The sequence below is a fragment of the Myotis brandtii genome, unplaced genomic scaffold (assembly GCF_000412655.1).
Source record: "Myotis brandtii unplaced genomic scaffold, ASM41265v1 scaffold324, whole genome shotgun sequence".
NCBI classification, from domain to species: Eukaryota; Metazoa; Chordata; class Mammalia; order Chiroptera; family Vespertilionidae; genus Myotis; species Myotis brandtii.
In genome coordinates this window covers 1,057,105-1,071,373 of record NW_005362439.1, presented here as the reverse complement: position 1 = coordinate 1,071,373, position 14,269 = coordinate 1,057,105, and the positions used below count along the sequence as shown (strand labels likewise).

The following is a 14,269-nucleotide window of genomic DNA, read 5'->3' as shown; positions in this document are numbered from 1 at the left end:
GGGAAAAAAAGGAGACATATGTACTACTATTTATAATACTTTAAACAATAAAATAAAAAAATTAAAATTAAAGAAAGAAAATATGGCAGAATAGGTGGCATGATCAACTGAGAATCTCTGCTTTAGACAAGTCACCATACTTCTCCAGACCTCCACTTCCTCATTTATAAAATAGGATGATGGGGAGGTAGATCTCAAAAATAAATCAGTCTCACTTTCTTACTCTGTAAGAATAGAGCTAACAGAATGCTACTCTTGTGGTTGTGAGGATTAAACAACAGAACATAAAAAATAGAGCCTATCTGGGTTCAAAAAATGCCCTCTAGTACAGCAGTCACCAACCTTTTGGACCTCATGGACGACCAGTGGTCCGAGGACCACCGGTTGGCGACCGCTGCTCTAGTAAGTACATTCCAAATTTCCCCTCCAGAGTCCCACCAATTCTAAGCTCTATGTTTCCATATAATAAAGCATTAAACTAGCAGCCTTACATTAACAACACTTCACTTCTTATAGCACTATACCTCTTACAAAATGGTTCCACAAGTATTATTTCATAGTAATGCTGTGAAATAAGTAATACCCCCATTTTACAGGTAAGGAAAATGAATTTCAAAGAGATAAAAAAGCACAAGGTCAAGCAAATAGATGGTTTTGAACTCCGGTTTGAATCTAAAATGTCCTTTTCAATGACCTTGATTAGTAATTGGAAATCAGTCACTCTGTTCTTACCTAAACCCAGTCCTACAGATGAGCAAACTGCTACAAAGAGAGATTTGGTAAGTAACTGTAGGTTACTCAGATCACCCCCAGGAAAGAAGGGATTAAAACATGCAGTTCAGGAATTTCTGAGCTATAGTTAGCTTACTGAAGGCTCACAGGTTAAACCCATCTGAATGCCTCTCTGAAAATTCCAGTTATTATCTGAGGTTCAGCTACTTAAATTTTTTCTTTATATAGCACTGAAATTCACATTTGGCTTGATGCCCACCCTTCTTTTGTAAAGCCAAATTACTGTCAAGAAGAGCAGGAAGGGTTGCCACTGATTGCTTTTCAGGTAGTGAAGGAAAAAGTTGACATTTCATCCTCCTCGCTGGAAGACAAACCAATCATTTATAAGAACTCGGTCTGGCTCGGCTTCCATCAGTGGGATGGACAGAAGCCAGTTAAATGGCTCAACATAAGCCATATTAAAAGAATTTGGAATGAGAAAAGAGCAGGTTCCATATGCTGATGCTTTTAATAATTCATGAGTTATATCAGTCTGCAAGTAATAAATTTCACTAAGTTTATCTATGGTAAGATGGTTTAAGATACTGTCTAATCAATTAAATGGGTGAATACAATGAAGCAGGAGCTCCAAAAACACATCATTGATTTATATTTTGATATGTTAAAAATAATAATTCAGCTCTTTGTTAGTGCAAAAGATCTGGATTATTCTTAGAACATGGCCTTGAAATACACAATCATCATCCCTGGATCTGTTGCTTAATATGTACACTGCAAACACTTAAAAGAAATGCTTCAATGAAAAGACGTGAACTTATTTGATTCAAACAAACAAGGCAATCTACAATCCAAAGTGTCTGAGAACATTAATGGTGGCTTAAACTACTATTTCTCATGAGAGGTAAAAAAAATTTTTAAGTTTCATCTGACTATCCCATACTTGAACTACTATGACAGTATGAAATAGAGGCTTGTTCTCTGGTCTGGGTATAAAAATGTTTGCTGGCAGCCACTGACTGTATTATAGAGGTCAGCTATGGTATGGAGGAAGACTTCACTGGAGGAACTCTACCTGGGGGTTAAATGAACTCTGTGTAGTATGGAAACCTCCTATGAAAAATTAATGTTAAAAAAAAGTGATTTATCTCTGCACTAGCTCTGGAACACCTGGCAGAAGCAAAAAACAAAACAAACAAACAAACAAAAACCACAAGAACAGATAAACTCTCTGAAGAAATACCGCCTTATCCCCAGTGGCAAAGATTTGCACAGAAAACCTATGGAAGATGAATTTACATTCCAAAATTATAAAACATATAAGAAAACAATGCAACAAGAGCAATAGGCAGTACACAAATGACAGGATTAGAGACCTTAAAAGAAAGTTAAAAATTGGAGAATATAAAGTAAATATCTCAAATAATTAAAGATACAGAAGAATGAATTAAACATAAAAAAAAGACAATGAAAAAAACTGGGGCAGGCAGATTTGAAAAATAATAGAGCTTCTAGAAATATCCACTGAAATTAAAATCTCAATGGATGGGTAAAAATCACACTGGTCATAGCTGAAGAAAACAGCAAATTAGATGTGAAAAATTATCCAGCATGCAGAGAGATAAAAATGTGGAAAACATGAGAAAAAAACCAAAAAATCTGAGAGACATAACAACAGAATGAAAGAGGTCTACATACATTAAATAGGATTCCAAAAGGAAAGATTAGTGAGAGTGACAGCTATGTAATATTCAAAAAGAAAATGACTAAGAATTTTCCAAAACTGATTAAAGACATGAGCCCCAAACTTAAGGAAAAATCACTCTCAAAAGCAGCTAGAGAATGGGAATTAGAAAATCACCATTTGGCAACCATTATAACAATTGATTCAGGCAAGAAATCATCAGTGGATGCTAAAACTAGTGGGTGAAAGTTTGAGGAGTGACAGGATATTTATAGTCTCAAAGTATTTCCCCACCGGTGATTCCATACAAGAAGTATTTGGGGGTAAAGGTACCTCATATCTGCAACTTCCAAATGAGTCAGAAGAAAAAATGTATATATACAGGGGTTGGCAAAAGTAGGTTTACAGTTATTTGTATGGGAAATAATACAAGAATAAACTGTTTTGCATACTCACAACTATAAACCCACTTTTGCCCATCCCAGTATATACATGGACCTGGGAATGTTTGAGAACAGAATCATTTAAAATTTTTGCTATGAACAATTTTGGTGCTAGTACTCCTCTTGTCATTTCCAAGTTCTAAGAACTCTTATGTTTTTTATTTTTTATTGTTATATTTTATTTCAGAGAGGAAGGGAGAGAGAAAGAGAGAGAGAGAGAGAGAGAGAGAGAGAGAGAGAGAGAGAAGAATAAAGAAAATGCAGCAAAATATTAACACAAGGAATATGGATGAAATGTGTACAGAACTCTACTATTTTGGAATTTTAAGTCTGAAATTATGTTAAAATAAAAAAATACAGAGAATTTTAGTTCTATTTAATCAAACAACAAAATGCAGATAGAAGAACATAAGTTACCAACAAAGCAAAAACAAAAGCTGAACTTTCCAAGTATGAAAATAAAACGACTCAGAAATTGGAGGTATTAGGTGTTCAGGAAGAGGAACTCTGAAAACAGGAATAAGGAACAGTTGGCCCCAAGATCCCTTAACTGACATGCACAAGCAGGCCAACCCTCTTGCTGTCCTGCTTAGCAGGTGGAGGGCAGTTTACTCTCTGGAGAAAATGAGTTAGAAAGATTCCATACTCAGAGACACTAGGCATGAAAGGCAGGGTGAGACACTATACTGAACAGAGCAGACCAAGTATTCATCTATAAAATGAAGGAGAACCCATCTCCTTCCTCCATTCAGCTCCCAAAATGCTTGTAGCCCAGACTTATCCCTCCTCTCCCACACATCCAAGGCAGAAAGATTGTTCTCTGGATCAATGAACCAATCCAACAGAAATAACCCAGGAATATCAACATTTGGGCAAACAACCAGGTCCCCATCCTCTAAACCTAAGAAGGCCTATCAGTTCACAAACCTTACCTGTGTACAAAGAGCTTCTAATCAGCTTTGAGTGCCTCACTCTTAAATAAGAACAGCCTGCTGAGAAACATCAGGCTATTGAATAAAGTTTCCAATATGAAAGATAGAAAATAAGCCCTAACTGGTTTGGCTCAGTGGATAGAGTGTCAGCCTGAGGACTGAAAGGTCCCAGGTTCGATTCCAGTCAAGGGCATGTACCTTGGTTGCGGGCACATCCCCAGTTGGGGGTGTGCAGGAGGCAGCTGATCGATGTTCTCTCTCATCGATGTTTCTAACTCTCTATCCCTCTCCCTTCCTCTCTGTAAAAAATCAATAAAATATATTTTTAAAAAAAAAGAAAGATAGAAAATAACAAAATGAAAAAGGAATCAAAGGAAACAAACAATACAAGGAGCTAAAGAAAAATTAAAACCATAAATATCTTCAGAGAGAGAAAGTATTGTATCCTTAAAAAAATAAGACTAGGAACCTATAAAAAAAGATGAAAAAAATCTTAGAAATTAAAAATGCACAAAATTTTAAAAAATCAAAAGAAAAGTCATTAGATAAAATTGAGAAAATATCTAAGAAATTAAACAAAAAACCCATTAAAACAAAAAGGTAATAAATAGGACAGAAGAGATAAGAAAAATAAGGATCAATCTAGTACATTCATCATTTAGACAATGGAAGTTCCATAAAGAGAGGAAAGAAAAAACAGGGGAAGAAAGTAATCTATATCTATATATATATAAAAGCTCATATCCAAAGTGTCCCCTTAGGAGTTTGACTGGGAGAACGAGAGTTTGATCACTTGCTATGACGTGCGCTGACCACCAGGCGGCGGCGTGGAACACAGCAGGCGACCAGTGGTGGCAGCGGGGCACTGAGGGAGTGAGGGAAGGAGGAGGCATGGAGGTGGGAGGGGGGGATCATGTGGTGGCAGTGTGTGAGTGGCCAGGGAAGGAGGCGGGGAGGCAGAAAGGTGGGGAGGCAGGGAACCTGATTGGCCCTGATTGCCAGCCAGGCCTAGGGACCCTACCCATGCACAAATTTTGTGCACTGGGCCTCTAGTAAAAAATATTAAACACATAAATTTCTCACAAGTAGACATGAATCTCCAAATTGGTATCTAATGAACAACAACAAAAAAAAACTCATACCAAGGGATACATACCATCATAAAATTTCAGAACATAAAATTCCCCAGGAAGATTAAAATGTCACATTTAAGGATCAAGAATTAGAATGACATCTCACTTTTTGATATTAAAATGGAAGCTTAGAAGTCAATGGAACAATCCTGTCAAAATTCTGAAGAAAACTCACCCAATCAGAAATGTACACTAGCCCAACTATTAATCAAATGTGAAATGGAATACATTTTCAGACATGCAAGGTGACAAAAAATTTATCTCCCTGTAGTCCCCTTCTTAGGAAGCTATTGGAAAAAGATAGACCAAAAATGAGGATGATGTTAGAACCTGGAAACAGAATCCAACAAAAAAAGAGAAAAAAAGGGAATTCCCAGAAGCATGGTACACTGAGTTCAGGATGACCACTGTAGAGGAGACCTAGAGAGAAGTCAACCCAGAAAGAAAAGTCCTATAGTATACCTGTGCTTGACCATTTATTCCTTTGTTGAAGAATTTAATAAAACTTAAGTAGTGATAGGAATATGAAAAACTAGGAGGAAAAAAGAGGCAGTTATTAACTACCTGGAAAATGAAAAGTTACATAGGAAACATAATCACTGTTTACTGCTTGGTTCAGTTGAAAACAATACTTATACAGTCCTAATAATGTACATAATAAATACTGCTTTAATAAAAAATAACAATCCAGCCCTACTGGTAAGATGGGAGATAGAGAAATGTGTAGAGGAAGAAGGGAGAACAGGAGAAAAAGTGCTAACTCAAAGGAAGCAAAAAGGTAATGTCTATGACTGAGGAATCAAAGAGTAGCATGAAAGCTTTATTGGAAGACAGGAAGATAAGCAGCAGAGGGAAGCCTAAAGAGTTGAAAGCAGCTGCCCTTTAGGAAAAGCCTTACTTCTGGTTATATGCTTTATTTACTATTTGAATTTTAAAACCATACGAGTGTTAAGCTGTACTATTTTTCAAATATAAAATTAAGAAATATAGCTGAGATAAAAAATAAAGAGAACCAAAAATGAAGAATCCACTTCTAAATGGAGCAATATGGAAATTTTTCTACTCTGAAACTGTAATGACTGTTTATTAGAAAATTACACTTAAATGTTAATTATTTGGGAGCCAGGTATCTAGAATAGGATATCAGAAATAGAAACAAAATTCATTAGTCGAAATACCCAACAACTACATTTTCCTGGTAACTTCTGCTACTGGATCATTTAAGCAGACTTTGAGGGAGAATTAAAATGGCCCCTGAAACAAGGAGAAAGGGAATTTGATGCGCTAATAAGTGAGAGCTGGGGCATGAAGGATGACTTTGCCAAACATTCAATATGTTCTTAATTACTCTGCTGCCAGATCAAGCTCCCACAGACTCCGAAAAAGTATTCTACTCACTGCCCTCCTACAAGCTGTGTGCTGTAAGGAAGCAGCCAGGTTTTGATTCATGACCACTGGAGCCATAAAAGTGGACTCTCAAGCAAACAGCAGGGGAAGGACTGCATCCAGGGAAACAATGTGTACAGATTCACCCACCACTACTGGAGTTGCCGTGCAGATGTGTGCTACACAGGCTTACCCATCTCTCTCTGCTAGGAAGGGTCTTGGATGCCTCCCCCCACCCCCACCCCCAATCTGGATCTGGCTAGTGAGCTAGTCTTTTTTTCCTTTTTCTTTCTGACCACCAGAACAGGCCAAATTCTTTGCTTGGGACGCTGGATCAAGTTCTTTGGATCTTCCTGCACCTCTCCATCTGCAGACCCAACTCGGCTTTCTTTATTCCTTAGCTGCTGATGACCAGGGAATAGCTTGTTTCCACAGAAGTAACTGCAGACAGCAGACAATTCAAAGGCAAAGGCTACTCAAAGCAGGATTTGGAATTTGGGGGAATATAATGGATTGCTTGTGCAACTGTGATCCTATCAGTGTGATACCTCTAAAAACAGACTTCAAAAAGCTAAAACTTACTTAAAATTCAAGCTAAAATTTCTAAATTCCATACATACTTTAGTCATATCTAGGCAGTGGGAGGAAGAAGGGGAGAATAAGTCCAGAAGGCCTCCTGGCGGGCAGAGTAGGCTTTCAAATTCCAGAGAAACATTCCACAACCTGGAAGTTAAAGGGCACTGGGTTGAGTTAAACAGGCTGCTAACCTGGTATCTTTTCAACTCAGAGCACTGCTTCATGTATCTGAGCTGGTGCCTCTTCAGCCTGCGGAGTGATTTATTGCTTGTTAGTGTTTACAGTTGAGTGATATTTTCAGCTGCTTGTACAACTATAACCTTTGTGAGTGAGAGCCGCTGTCTGGACATCTACTAAGTACAAGCAGCCCTCTGCGTTTTTCATGCGGCTGACACAGATGTAGTCTGAACCCAGTCTCTAGATGCTTCTAATCCAAGCCCTGAGGGTCCAGAAGAGGAACTGGATGGGGAGAGAGGGCGAGCTTTCTCTGGTCATCATGTTAGGACACACACAGTGAATCAATCCCTCATCAAAGTATGGTCCCTGGACCAGCAGCATCAATACCACTTGGGAACTCCCTAGAAATGCAAATTCTAGGACCCCACCCAGACCTACTCAATCTAAAACTTGGGGTAAAGTGGCAGCAATCTGTGTTGTCACAAGCCTTTCGGGAGTTTCTGATGCATACTAACGTGGAAAACCACTTCCCTAAGATCTTAGGGGACCACAGCAAACTGCCACATTTTACCCACAACTCGGATTCCTGCTCCTCATGGGTGGTAACTGCCAATCAAGTACTCTTATGCTATATCCCGCCTACTGATCCCTTCCCTTTCTGTCTTCAAAAACTGGACTTGGACTGAGGCTAACAGGAAGTGCAGGTAAGTATGTAATCCTCATCTGAGGCCTTTCCTGCAGCTAAATCGCCACTCTGGCTAGATTTCATAGGAACAAGCTCTTCTTTCTCAACCTTATTCCTATGCTGAATACAACAATCCATTTTAAGTCACTTCCCCATTTTCCACATCAATTTTTATTAATGGCCATGGGACCCCTACCTTCTCCCCTTTCTGTTCTAGGTCTTATGGTCAAGGAAGAAAATAAACAAATGTGGAATTGCTAGTGTTATCTACTAGTATAATAGCAAATTTGGAAACAATTGTCTGTCAAAGGGCTGGGTAAATAAAATTATGACATTGAAAAGGTAGGGAATAATCTTTTAAATTACATTGTAGAAAAATAACATGGGGAAATATTCCACTCTACAACATGATTTTAGGGCTATATTACATTTAGTTTTTTAAAAATTATTGCTGAGAAAATATGGTTTGGGTGACATATGCCAGGAATCCAAAATTTCACAGTTCCTGCCTACTCCATCCCCGTATCACATTTCAGTCTCTGTCCTCTAGACATGCGCACATCTGGCAGAGAACCAGAGGCAAGGCGAGGGAGGGGGTCCAAGGAGATTCCCAGCTACACAGGCGAGGCCCAGGTGTAGGGATGAGGCCTGCCAAGGAGCAAGACCAGAAATAACATTAACATTAGGAGTGATACAGGTATGGAGTATTTGGGGAGATGATAAAGATTTGCTGATATGTGCAAAAAGGGGAGAAAAATGAAAGCATGAAAAGACTGGAAAGGTAGTAAAATACAGACAGCCTTGACATGAGGAGCTAAGAAAATTAATGACAAAAACAAACTCATCCCCTCATAAAGAACCTTAGCTTGGTGAGAAATTCCTCCCAAAGAAGAGATTCAAAACAAAGAGCCAATGTCTCTAACCAACAGAGCTGCTCAAGAATTATTTTGTCAGACTTTTTCAAGTTTTGAGAGTGTGACACAATATGCATAATGTGATCAGTCTCTTACTTGGTTAAAGGAAAGAATGACAGGGCATCTGGTGACGCAAATACTTGGTTTCTGCAAGGCCACCCCACACTGTCTTCATAATCCATACAATAGGTTTTGTTGTTTATTTTTTTTAAAATATGTTTTATTGACTTTTAGAGAGAGAGGAAGGGAGAGGGAGAGATAGAAACATCAATGAGAGAGAAACATCATCGATCGATTGGTTGCCTACTGGGGATTGAGCCAGCAACCCGGGCATGTGCCCTGACGGGAATGGAACTGTGGCCTCTTGTTTCCTAGGTCAACGCTCAACCACTGAGTCACACGAGCCAGGCTATTTGTTTGTTTTTTATAACATTAGATTAAGGCAGCAGCATCTGGCCAAAATAGGGCTCCACTCTCACCCCTTTCTCTCCAGCCTGAGCAAGCTCAGTGCATGGCTGTAGGCCATGATAGCATATGTTTGAAAAAATCAGACCTCCCTTGATTTAGTGACCAAGATCCATGCCTACTCTCACCTCAGGGTCTCTGATATTGTAAAGTTGATGGAATCAGAAGGGAGACTCTCCTGAAAGTTGGGTTCCTAGTAATCATACCTAGAGTAGGTTAAGTATTTCTGAAGGGGAGGAGCAAAGTTAACTATAAATAAATCATCGCTACTCAGGCCAGTTGCTTTCACTGAAGATGCAGAATGTAAAACCCACCTGAGAACCTAGAAATGTGATAAACACTAAATTTCCCTAAAAAGGACTATTTAAGAAAGAGATCAACATAAAAATTTGGCATATATTTTCCAACTGCATATCAGGATTTATGCTTTTTAAACCAATGTTCTTTCCCAAATTTGACTATTTTGTCCTAAATTAAAGCACATCTATTTCAAAATTGCAAAATTTCATGTACTATTTTCTTCTAGTTTATATTCTCATGAAAGACAGAACCAAAATTCCAACGATTTATTCTTATTACACTTTTCTTAGTGCTTTAGATAAAAGTATAGAATCAAGTCCCACTGTGCCCACACTTTCCGGCTGGGTCATGACCATCCCACCTCCAGGAATTCTCAAGCAGAGGAACAGATGTGATATTTTTTGTCTCAAACCTGTACCACATGCTTGAAATAGTGGAAATGCTTTAGCCCTGAGGAGGCTCAATGGCTCCCATAAAATTCCATAAGCAATTCAAAATAATCTACAGGTGGAAGACCTGCATTCTCACTTGCTTACACAACTTGCCAATTATATGACCTCAGATAAGTCATTAGGCACCGTGAGTCTCATTACATCAGCTTTATAGCAGAGAAAGAACTGATCATTTCCCCACCTTCCCATGGGTGAAGGTCCAATAAAATAATGGGTGTCACATCAGTGTGTGAGTGAGGCTTGGATGGCTCAAATCCTGAGATCCCAATCTTCCTCCTCCTCCTCCTCTTCTTTATATATCAAGGGCTTCCTGTCTGAATTAAATTGTCCTAGGTACTGTGAGGAATACAAAGATAACCCAGAAGTCCCCTTAAAACTATACAGGGAATTATGCTTCTATGCATGTTAAGTGATAGGAAAGAAATACAGGTAATATGCTGTAAGAGTTACAAGGAGGAAAGGTTACTTCCTGCTTAGGGGTCCAGGAAAACCTCACGGAGGAAGGGGTATATGAGCGGGCCACTGAAATCTGGATCAAATGTGGACAATTAAAGGCAACGATGATGAAAGGCATCTTAGCAAAAGGACCAACAGTCACAGGCACAGAGAAGGAAAAGCATAGAGTATTCCCAGGAAGAACAAAGAAATCTAGAACTCTGTTCAAGAGAACAGAAGGAAATGAAGCTAAAAAGGCAGACTGGAGGCAGACTGAGGACGGCCCTGCAGTCAGACTGAGTTTGGACTCCAGTGCCATCCTCACCGAACACCCCATGTGCCCACATTCTCTATCTGGATAAACTACACCATATACCTCAATTTTCCTAAACATCTTCTTTTGCCAATTCAGTCAGTCAGTTCTCCAGGATATTGCTCAAATTTATCCTCTATTAGGTCTCACCTAGATTCCCGAAATAGTCTCCTGTCTCCAGTCTTGTCCCACTGCAATTGATCCATTCTCCACACTGATGTAAGACTGACCTAAAACGCAATCTCACCACATTACTCCTGTTTAAATGTTTCAGTGATTTCCTGTTACCTGCAGATAACACTCCAACACCTTCAGTAAGACACAAGGTATTTGGTGATTTCTCCAGGCTTCATCCTCTGCTGCTCCCTCACAAGTCTCCTTCACTTCTGCCACACTGACCTTGAAATTCCTTAAAATACCATGCTCTCTTCACCTCTCTGCACCTCTGAATTTGCTGTTCCTTCTGGATAAAACCTAACTTTCCCTCTTCCTCTGACTAGATAATACCTACTCTTCTCTTTTAACACTCATATTACATTTGACATTGTTCTAGAAGTACTAGCCAATGCAATTAGATTTTTAGATTCCCGAAATAGTCTCCTGTCTCCAGTCTTGTCCCGCTGCAGGACAAGTGTTTTGCTCAACACTTATAATATTTAAGTCAATTTGTCTAATTGTCCACCTTTGCTAAGGTGCCTTTCATCACCGTTGCCTTTAATTGTCCACATTTCTTAGATTTAAAAAAAAGTAAAAGGTTCAAATGTTGGGAAATGGAAGCAAAAATTAGCATTTGTAGATATGATTATAAATCTAGAAAACATGAGAGAATCAAATTTAAAAAATGAGACAATTGTAGAATTCAGTAAAAGAATACACAATTTATATACAAAAGCCAATAAGGTGCCCTGGCCAGTTTGGCTCAGTGGATGTGGACCGAAGGGTCCCATGTTCAATTCCAGTCAAGGGCAAAAGCCTGGGTTGCAGGCTCCATTCCCAGTGTGGGGTGTGCAGGAGGCAGCCAATCAATGATTCTCTCTCATCATTGATGTTTCTAGCTCTTTCTCCTACTCCCTTCCTCTCTGAAATCAATAAAAATATTTTTTTAAAAAAAGCCAATAAGGTATCTTTATACAAATGGTAGCTAGTAAGAAACTATAATGTCAGAAAGTATTTCTTTATAAGAGCATAAGAAAGATATAATATCTAAGAAAATGTTTCCAGACTTATGAAGGGAAATGTTAAAATTCTACTAGAAAAACAAATCTTGCTTCCAGATAGCATGTAAACTCCCCAAAGGCATGGACCTTTCTCTGCTTTGTTCACTGATACATTTCAAGTACTAGGAACACTGTCTGGAATATGGCAGGCACTCAATAAATACCTACAGAATACCTACAGAAATACCTAAAAATCTAAAAATTCAATGTGACAAGTTAAAATACAAATTGGATTTATATGTGTATTCTGAGGGGAACTGACAGAAATATCAACCTTCCACTTAAAAAATACATGTAAGATCATTTTTACCTAGTATATGAGCAAAAATTCAAGTATTCAGAGTTACAGAAGTCAAGGAGAACCAGAATAATCAAAATGTTATTGGTGAACTATAAGTTGGTATAGTCCCGTGGTCGGCAAACTGCAGCTCGCGAGCCACATGCGGCTCTTTGGCCCCTTGAGTGTGGCTCTTCCTAAGCCTTAGGAGTACCCTAATTAAGTTAATAACAATGTACCTACCTATATAGTTTAAATTTAAAAAATTTGGCTCTCAAAAGAAATTTCAATCGTTGTACTGTTGATATTTGGCTCTGATGACTAATGAGTTTGCCGACCACTGGTATAGTCATTTGAAAGGACAATTTCTTAATATCTATCAACATCAAAATGTGTTTATTCTTTAAGCAATTTCTCAGCTAAAATTAATTCCATAACTATATTCACACATTTATGGGCAAACATATATGGAAGTATGTCCGTTGTATTACTGTTTGAAAATGGGGGTGGGGGGGGCAATCTAAATTTCTATCAATAACAGATCTGTTATGTAGAATACACCTAACTGGAATACTATATAGACATCCTTAAAACTGAAGTACAATCATCTGCTGGTATAGCAGGGGATTGGTTCTAGGACCCTCCCCTGGGGAAGGGTCCAAAATCTGAAAATGCTCCAGTCCCTTATAAAAAATGGCATATTGTTTGCATATAATCGATATTTGCAGATAGACGATGGCAGGGTATGCCCTACATATCACTTCATTCCTGTGGATTCAGTATAGTGCTCAGCATGTGGCAAATTCAAGTTTTGCTTTTTGAAACTTTCTGGGATTTTTAAAATATAATTTTGATCTGTAATTGGTTGAATCCACAAATGCAAAACTCAGAAAATTGAAACCAATGGACATAGACAGTCAATTGTATACAATACAGAATGAAATAGAAATAAGTCAATGGTCTATTAAAGCAAAAAAAGACAAGGTGAGAACAATGTGTGTCATATAATCCCATTTTTGTTCTGAAATTATATAACTACTAGAGGCCCGGTGCACAGATTCCTGCACCGGTGGGGTCCCTCGGCCTGGCCTGTAGCGATCAGGTTGAAACCAGCTCTCTAACATGCCCCAAGGGGTCCTGCATTGCAAGAGGGTGTTTTTTGGATGACACACCCTGAATCAGGCCCCCTCCTCTCTGGTTCCAGGTGTGTCACCCAAAAACCGCAGCTGCCAAGTCACCGCAGCTCGGCAGTTCCTGCGTTGAGCATCTGCCCCCGGGTGGTCAGTCAGTGCATATCATAGCTACCAGTCGGATGGTCGCTTAGGCTTTTATATATATAGATGCTTATGTGTGACTACAAACATTCTGTAAGTTTACCTTTGGTAATGGATTCAAGGAAGGAGATGAACAGAAGTAAACTTTACCTCAAGCAGAACAGAAAGGTTTTGTTTTGTTCATTTTTACCCTAAAGCCTATATTTACTTCCTCTCAGGCATCCCTTCAGGAAGTGTTGTGACCCCTCCCGCCGAGAAGGGCTGCCTACCCCTGTGCTCCCACGGCATTCTGTACACCACTCTATGAGAGCACTTCACATACACTTGTAGCCTTACTCACTGGCTTCTCAAGTTAGTGGAGCATTCTTTTGAGGGCAAGGACTGGCTTCTCTTTCTACATTTTCGACACATAGCAACTGCTTAGTAAAGATTGGAGGAGGGAAAGAGGGAAGGAGGGAGGGAGGAAGAAAAGAAGAGTCCCATATGAAGATTAACGAGGCAGCAGTATACAGCACTATTGAGAAGGTCGTATCAGGAGATAAGGAGGGCTGGCCAGAAAGAGAGCAATGATTAGAATGAGGAATGGAGTTATCTTACATGAAAGCTTGGGGTCTGTGAACTAGACAGCCAGGTGCTCCAAAGCAGCTAGGAAGCAATAACTGTCAGGCCCTCAGCCTCAGGCATATTCCATGTGAAAGAAGGTGTGGCCACTCCACAATCCCCACAATGCCACAAGGGCCTTGTGACTCCTTCAAGCAAGGAAGAAGCCCTGAGGACAGCTTCTGATCATCTCACCTCTCTGCCGGAAATACCCAGGGACCTCTGCAAGTGAAGTGGCAATCCATGCTGCCTCTCGATCACCTTGCTGGCTATTTTC

General features: G+C 39.3%; 1 protein-coding gene across 5 annotated transcripts in view; it reads right to left on the bottom strand.

Annotated features, from left to right (window-relative positions):
- The window catches only part of EXT2 (exostosin glycosyltransferase 2), a 119,162-nt gene that overhangs the window by 54,352 nt on the left and 50,541 nt on the right, over positions 1–14,269 (bottom strand). The window lies entirely within an intron of this gene.